Source organism: Theobroma cacao, chromosome 3, assembly GCF_000208745.1.
Source record: "Theobroma cacao cultivar B97-61/B2 chromosome 3, Criollo_cocoa_genome_V2, whole genome shotgun sequence".
NCBI classification, from domain to species: Eukaryota; Viridiplantae; Streptophyta; class Magnoliopsida; order Malvales; family Malvaceae; genus Theobroma; species Theobroma cacao.
This window is the reverse complement of record NC_030852.1, coordinates 17,315,222-17,323,922: the sequence shown is the minus strand read 5'-3', so window position 1 is coordinate 17,323,922 and position 8,701 is coordinate 17,315,222. Positions and strand designations below refer to the sequence as shown.

The 8,701-nt window shown below is 32.3% G+C and overlaps 1 long non-coding RNA gene across 1 annotated transcript; it reads left to right on the top strand.

Moving 5' to 3' along the window:
• Nucleotides 1,795-4,027, top strand: LOC108661269. Its single transcript, XR_001927023.1, has 3 exons — nucleotides 1,795-1,923; nucleotides 2,166-2,240; nucleotides 3,566-4,027. It is a non-coding gene; the product is annotated as an uncharacterized LOC108661269 (long non-coding RNA).

Here is an 8,701-nt window from a genome sequence, read left to right as displayed (position 1 = left end):
TAGGCTTTAAAACATAGTGTTATGCTTACCGTTTTCCTTTTCCACTTTGAGTCCTTCATGTACCCATGGGTTTATTGGCTTACATGTTACCAATTTTTCTCCAATCAAGCCAATCTTTGCTGCCACAAGACATTTCTCTAAGTCACTAACTCATTTTCAAAAACTACTCAAGCCAAAAACAAGAATTCTTACCGTTCCTTACTTAAATCACCAAAACCAAGCTTTTTTCTTCCTTTCTCTCTTTTTCTTTCTTCTCCTCCTAGGGTTTAGGTGTGCTGAAAATTGGGGTTAGAAGTTGTAACTTGGTGCACAAGGAGTTGGGAGAGGAAAGAAGCAAGAAGAGAAAGGAAATGGAAAGAAAACAAGGAAAGAAAATGAAAAAAAATTAAGTTTCCATGGGAAAATGAGAGAATGGCGTTGGAAGCTTCAAGAATGAAGAAGAAACATCTTGCTGGAGGAGATAAGGACTGTTTTGGGTTGATAAGAATGAGAGTCAAAGCTTCCTTTGCAAGCTTTGAGCAAGCGTGTGTAAAATTACCGTTTTACCCTTTTTGTTTCTTTCCATTTTAATTTAGTCCTCCCAACACTCATTTAACTCCAACTTCCTTCTATTATCTTCTTTTACACATGTACAAACAAAGTATGAAGTTTGTACTCTAACACAGTGTCCCCATAATATTTAAAATATTTATTTGCCTACGCTATCTTTACTTAATAAAGACACTGGCCCCATTAATGTTATTTTTCTCCAAAATTCTCTCATTCTTCTTCTCCCCCACTTAGATTGACCATATACTCCTTCTTCATGGAAATTTTTGACACTGAATAAAATATTAATATTTTAATATTATTTTATTAATAAAATATTATTTTATTCTAAAAATTTTCACTTGTCTCCTCTTGTCCCCTTGGTACCCAAAATACCTTATTAGCCTCAATTGACTTCCGAATAATTTTTTATCTCACAAATTCTTCTCCGATAAAAATATCATTATTTTATTATTATTTCCTCGTGTGTAGAATATTTTATCCCAAATTATTCCTTGAATCTTTCATCATTTCTAAACATCATAATTAACCTCAATTGGCATTCAGTAAGTTTTTATTAGTCACCATATCAAAGTATGGGGTGTTTTATCCTGCTAATAAAGTTATAGAAAATGATATATCTAGCATGTATTACTAGCAAGTTACATTAATATTCTTGTGAAACCTTGACCTCTATAGACCCGTAACTAAAAGTAGACGTGATAACACGGATCAGGGGTAATTTTATCATTTTCTTGGTGAGCTCCTACAAGTAGATTTCCTAATATTATTAAGGCCTAAGTAAGCCTAAGGAAGAAATGAATGATGTATATCATGATAAATAAACAAAGAAAATAAAAATAATGATAATTTTCGTAGTAGGGGTAAAATGGTCATTTTTTATCTAAGCTTGAAATTTTTAAGTTTTCGTGAACTCGAATATTTCTAGACTACTATGGACTTTGTCCAAGTGTCAAAGAAGTAAAAAGATTGTATAAAGGTAAGGGGAAGATAAAGTGACCTTGTTAAGGGTATTTTGGTAATTTATGTGAGAATTGGATAAACTTTAGGCATAAATATCTAACTCTCCAGCAACTTCTTCTCATTTTTCCAGCAGCTCTTCTTCTTCCTTCCATCCTTCTCACGTTTTCTCACCTTCCATGGAAGCTTGCTTTGAAACCTCCATAAATTTTTCTCAAGTTAACCCCAATTTTCATACTTTTGTGCACCTTTTCACAAAGTCCTTTGTGCTCTTTTACTCTTTCACCTTAAAATCCTCAAAAGTCTTATTTTGATACTTTCTCTCACTAGTTAAGTGTTTTAGAGAGAGAAAGAGAGACGTCTTATACTAGCTTGAGGACTTTTAAGAAGGAGTTCAATTACAAAGCTACCAAGGTGAGTAATGAAATTGAGTTGATTTTTAAGTTGTTGAGAATGACTAGTGGTTAGATTTGTGAGGATTTTGTAGTTGAGGTAGTTTATCCATTTTAGTGTGACTAGAATAGTGAAAATGGATAGCCACTTAATGGTAGTTGGAAGCTAGTTAGGAATGACTAGTAGAACATGATTTAGGAGATAGCTTTTAGAATTATGGTTATGTGAATTGAGTTGATTTGTGATGCTATTGTGTGTGATAGGTTCCAACGAGACTCCACATCCCCATTCGAACCATTAGTGGAAGTTGGAGTCGATTTAAAAATCAACGAGGATCGGTGAGTGAACTTGCATTAAAAATATTTTGGAATAAATGATTATGTGCTTGATTGAACCATTTGAAATATTTTATTGGTTTTTCTTAAAATTTGCATAAGAACAAGCCCTTGATGAAACTTTTTATGTTGTGAAATGTGAGCTGTGATGAATTCATGTGTTCCTATATTATGATGATATGTATGTTATGCCTTGAATGATAATGTTGTGTGTTAATTACAACCGAGTGTGTGCGGTGTGGGAGTGCACATGCTGGTGATGATGTGGTGTGGGAGTGTACATAATGATATTTGCCATGTTCGGTGTGGGAGTGCACATGACGATATTAGCTATGTGCGGTGTGGGAGTGCACATGATGATTTCAGCTATGTATGGTGTGGGAGTGCACATGAGTTGGTGAGCCGGTAGTTGTATACATGTTTAAACATACCATAGAGAGGTTAGGGAAAATATTACGTGATTGCATTCAATGTTGAATGTTGAAATTGTTAAATGCTTCCAAATTGATTTTCATTGCAGCAAGAATGGATTTTCGTTGTAACAAGAATTCTTCTAACTTAATATCCTTGGTTTCTCACTGCAACGAGAAACTCTCAAGTGCTTNATATATATATATATATATATATATATATATATATATATATACTTATGGAATATAAAGTTTATGAATATGGTATATGGTTGTAATGTATGTGGAATCTTGCATGTTGAACATTGGATATTGCTAAGTATTTTCAAACTAATTTTTTTTATTGCAGCAACATGGCCTTTTCTTGATGTAATAAGAAATTTTTTCTTGGTGCTCTGTTTCTCGCTGCAGCTAGAAACTCTTGGGTTGGAAGGCTGGCTGCAGTCCTGTAACTCACTGCAGCGAGATACCTACAGGTGGTTTCGCTGCAGCGAGAATGAATTCTCGTTGTAGCAAGAAACTCTCAAGTGATTGGAAATTTTGGTTCGAATTTCACTGCAGTGAAAATTCATTCTCACTACAGCTTCGTTGCAGCGAAAATTCATTCTCGCTGCAGCTTCGTTGCAGCGAGAATGCCTTTCCACTACAACGAGAAACCCTCTGTTTTGCTTGTCCTACGTGGATATTTGCTGAAATGTTTCATTCTTTTCAACTTCATGGTTTATCATGGATTTTCAATGCTAAGGAATTAAATAATTAAGGGTTGAATTAAGAGGCTTTACAAGAAATTAAACTAAATTGCATTGTTTGTAACTAAAGTGCATCATGTTTTCAAAATCTCTTCGTATCGTTTGCTTGTTCCCTTCTTATGTTCACTTACTGAGTTTATACTCACTGTTTTTAATTTCATGTTTTCAGATCAAGAGGCAGTTGGAACCTAGGTCGAGGTGTCCACATAGATTCGTCTCCTTGGTAGGTATGTCGGCATTTAATAGCTGTACCTTTGCCAAGGTCACTCCGTTTGAAGTCGAGTGTCTTTTTGTTGTGTATAGATAAACATGATGTAAATTACTAAGATATATGTCTTAGACAATATATGTATATTTTGATTGGAAATGCCATTATGAGTTGGCAATGGTTAACACTATTTTAGGTTAACATAAATGCAAGTATTTGATTGCTGTAGCACATTATTAATGTACTTGTAGGTTGAAATAATGAAATGTGACTTTAGGAACATTTGATAGAATGATGAACAGGTTATATAAATAGGCTTGCTTGGGCTTAGTGGGCTATGCCCATTGGGTCCATGCACCGGTCATGGCTCGAAAATTGGGCTATGACAGTTTCAATTGCATTAAGATATGGAACTTCAAGATTAAGAAGCTCTTCATCATCCTCATAAAGTTGGAAAAGGTCTTTTTTCACATCTAATGACCTTATAACCATTGGTGAACTCAATGGATGTGCTTTGTCCATATAAAATCATTTTAGCGCTTTTGCTATATAATTTGATTGATAGACAAAAATTCTATTTGTCAAGTGCTCAATCTAAAGACCCAAACAAACTTTGTTTTTCTAAGGTCTTTCATCTTAAATTCATTTTTTAAGTAATCCACAACTTCTGATAACTCTTCAAGAGTTCCAATAATATTCAGGTTATCAATATAAACAGCAATTATGACAAATTCATATCCAAATCTTTTTATAAAACACATGGGCATATTATATCATATTTATAACCTTCTTTTAACCAATATTCACTAAGACAATTATATCACATGCATCCAGATTGTTTTAATCCATATACATATTTATTTAATTTGATCGAATAAAATTCACAAGGAATTGTTTGCTTCAGACAAATTAAATCCTTTAGAGATTTTCATATAGATATCAACATCAAGTGAGCCATATAAATAGGCTGTAGTTATATTTATTAAACGCATTTCAATTTTCTTATGTATTGCTAGACTAATTAAATATAAAAATGTAATTGCATCCTCCAAAAGGGAATATGTCTCTTCATAATCAATACCAAGTCTTTAGGTAAAACCTTGCGCAACAAACTATGCTTTATATCTCACACTCTCATTTTTCTCATTTCATTTTTGCACAAATTGTTTGTTGGATAAACCACGTAAGTGCATGTATCGTAAACAACTAATATAATTAAAGTAAAGTTTGTTCCCACAGAGAATTGTACTTAATCTATTACTATTCTTACCAAGTACTAAAATTGACATAACCTAATTTTATTCAAACAACTAAAATTAAAGATACTGAAAACTAAAGAAAACTAAAATTAAACTAAAACTAAAAACAAAGAACTAAAGACAAAATAACTAGAATCAATTAACCAAAAGCCTAGAACTATAATATCCCTTCAATGTGTCATATGAATTTCTTCTATTCTTTCCTTACTAGATAGTTGAGTTGTTAATCTAGAGTTCTAATTTATTTATAAACCTCCGTCAAGTTTTTTATAAAAATATCTATCTTAACCAATTTACTATATGTCTATGTAAATTGAAATTAAGAAAGACTCGTTAAGAATAGACTCTAATTTTGGCTACATATGACGTGTAAGGGTATGTCTACCCTACATGCGAATCAAATCAATCATCTCATGCAATTAATATTGAACATATGCTATTTCATTCAAGGCTTACTCTAAACTCCCTCCCTCAATTCCGTTTAGGTTTCCAAGTCAATCAATTAGTGATCAGGCAATCAGACGCATGAAAAACAAGATTGAAATAAACAACTCAAAAACTATCAATCATAAACAAGAAAGAATATTAAAAATTTAGACTATGTATTGGGTTCAATCATGATTCTAAATTAAGAACTTAGTTTCCCATAATATATGCAAACATCATCCAAAAAAGAAATTTAACCATAAAAACTAAACAAGAAAGTATAAAGATAACAATAAAAGAAATAACTCTAATGATTATCAAATCTTCGATCTGCAATCTTCCTTGTTTCCCTTGCTTTCTCGCTAGCTTCAATCCCTCTTTTTCTTCAAAAAGTTGTTGCTTAATTCCTCTAAAACATGCTTTGAAAGGTTTCTTAAATAGGCTCATGATTATGTTACTACAGAAGTACAAGTGCACAAGAATCTTTTTCCCCATTTTAAACCTCTTTCTATTATTTTTTCTTCTTTTTCTTTTTGGGCAGCAACGTTGGCTGATGGTGGTCGCTATGCCAAGCATCCTAGAGGCCCTTGAAGCATTGTTTGACATCAAGGCACCGCGGCATTGGTCCCATGCTGGTCGCGATGCTAAGGCCTCTAATTGGATCTTTAGGTTCTACTGTAATGTTTCAATTTTGACATGAGTTTTTACCCTTTTCTAAGATGAACTAGGCAAAATAGTAAACATGAAAGTTGTATCTCTGCCCCTTTGCTTTCCAATAGTCTAAGAATAACGTCAATTGGACTTCTGTACTAAAAGATATGCTCGAAAAAACATAATATATGTAATTAAAGTATGCACCTAAAATACATCTCCTTCACAAAATAAGCCTTCTTTTCAAAGCACACCTACAATGTGAAATCTCACCTTGAGTAATATGATAAGTTAAGAAGTCCTTAGGTGAGCATATAGATTACATATTTTGAATATCAAACTTAGTTTAAACATTTGAAAGAATACATTGACACTTTTAGTTTTCTAGAACAATCTTTTGGGAATAAAAAATGATAGTAATGATTCCTTTGATTTTTAGATGATCAAAAATGATTTTTTTCATAATTTTTGGAATACGTTTGCTATGATATATAGGAGTCGCAAATTTAATTTCAGTCGAATATTTTCGATTTTTTCCTTGAAACCAAAATTTAGATTTTAATTGTTACGGATTTTGATTTTTTTTATATTTTTATTGAATCCAAATGGGGGATTGTTTACTTATTTACCTTAAATATCTTAACTAATTGCAGAGTAAAAAGTAAAGAAGATATTTACTTAAATGGTATTTGATGTAAATAAGCTGGGTAGGTTTTTATAGGCAAACTACCTCAAAAACAACATTTTGTCTCAAATGTATTATTACATGTTCATGATATATCGATACATTTAGCCCAGAAAGGGTTTCTGATGAACATGTATCAACACATGCTCATGATATATCGATACATTTTCTCTAGAACCAAATGTATCGATACATAAACCAATGTATTGATATACTTCATCAATTTCAGAAAAATAAAGGGGTAAAAAAGTATTTTCACACCTCAGCTTATAAATATATCACATTTTTCGAGAGTTGGCAACCCTCAGCTGCATTTGCAAGGTAAAACCCCAACTCTTAACCTTTTCTAACTCATTTTTAACTCAAATCTTCATTTTTGATGATTAAATGATGTGGTTTTGAGTTGTTATGAAAAATATGACATTTTTAAGCTTTGAAAACTTTAAATCTTGATTTCTAGTTTTTGAAAATATGATTTTGTTGCCCAAATTTCCTGTTGGTGATTAAATCTTAAAGGCTTTATGATTTCATCAAGCATTTAAGCTCACTTAAGGTAAGTTTGAAAGATTTATGAGTTTCTACGAATGGGTTTTAGCTAGAAAATCAGTTTAGCTAAAAGCAAGTAGTTTCAAAAGTATCTAAAATGATTATTACGATATTTTTATTCTAGGAAATGATTGTGGTGATTATTGTATGATAGGAACACTTGAAAACTCCACGGATAACACCGAAACAAAGTTATGATTTGAGCTAGGAATAGACTCTCCAATTAGGTGAGTGGATATGCCTTTTCAAGTATTTTAATATGTAAAGTTAGCATGATTTTTTTTTATGGAAATGGCTGTTTAAGAATGCTGAAAATTTATTTCCATAAATGGTTTATTAAAAGATTTAAACTAGAAGGTGTCATGGAGTTTTCAAGGAAATGTTCAAATGACTTGATTTGATAATGATTGTGGTATGTGTGACACAATGATTTTCAAATTGTTTACGAATCTCTTATATGTAGATATGTTACTATGTACTAGTTTTTAACAAGGAGGGACAAACCCTTTTATGTTTGTAGTCTACTAGATTACTCCAGCCTTCAAGCTAATGTGGGTACGAGATATTTCTATGGTTAATGTATGAAAGTTATTATGCACATGTTAGATATGATGTAGCATGATAAGAATGTTGGATGCATGAGTTCCATTTATGTGAATGTAACATGTATGTCATAAGATGTGCGTGTTAAGTATATCATGTTCATGATGGGTTGAGTAGTAAGTGATTTATGAGGTTATGAAATGTATGCCATGAGATGTTTGTGTTGAAATAGTCATATACACTATGGGCTAACCATGTAAGTGATTTATGAGGTTACAAAATATATGCCATGTGATGTACGTGTTGAGATAGTCATATACACTATGGGCTAAGCATGTAAGTGATTTATGGGGTTATGAAATGTATGCCATGAGAAGTATGTGTTGACGATAATCATATGCACGATGGGCTAAAGTATGATAATGATTTGTGGTAATGTTATATGTTCATGATGCAAGCTAAGGATGAGAATGATTCTAAGCTTAAAAGATCTTCTAATGATCGTGGGTGAGGTCGAAGTGCCACTCACACAGCTTTGATGATTGTTCAAGCGAGGTCAACCAGATGATAGTCAAGACTTTGTCCACTACCCGCTTGAGTAGGGTGGGACCACTCGATAGATCGTGGATGAGATCGATGTGCCATTGATGAGAGTGCGTTAAGAACCCAAAATAGTGGGAGTTAAACCACTATTCGCCAAACTGAGGCGAACTCACTCTTAGTTAGAATGTTATGACAAATGAGATTGTCAGTTAAAATTTTACTATGCAAGTATACATATCGAATAGATAGTATATTAGCAAGCAGAGTATCGATCCCACAAAGAATTGATCTAATACTTTACAAAGTACTAAAATTAAAACAAATTAATCTTATCCGAACACCTAAAATTAATTGATTAACTAAAATTTAAAATAACAAGAAAAATCAAAATAATAACTTGAGTACATATCAAATCAAACAAGCCTAGGATTACAATATCCCTCA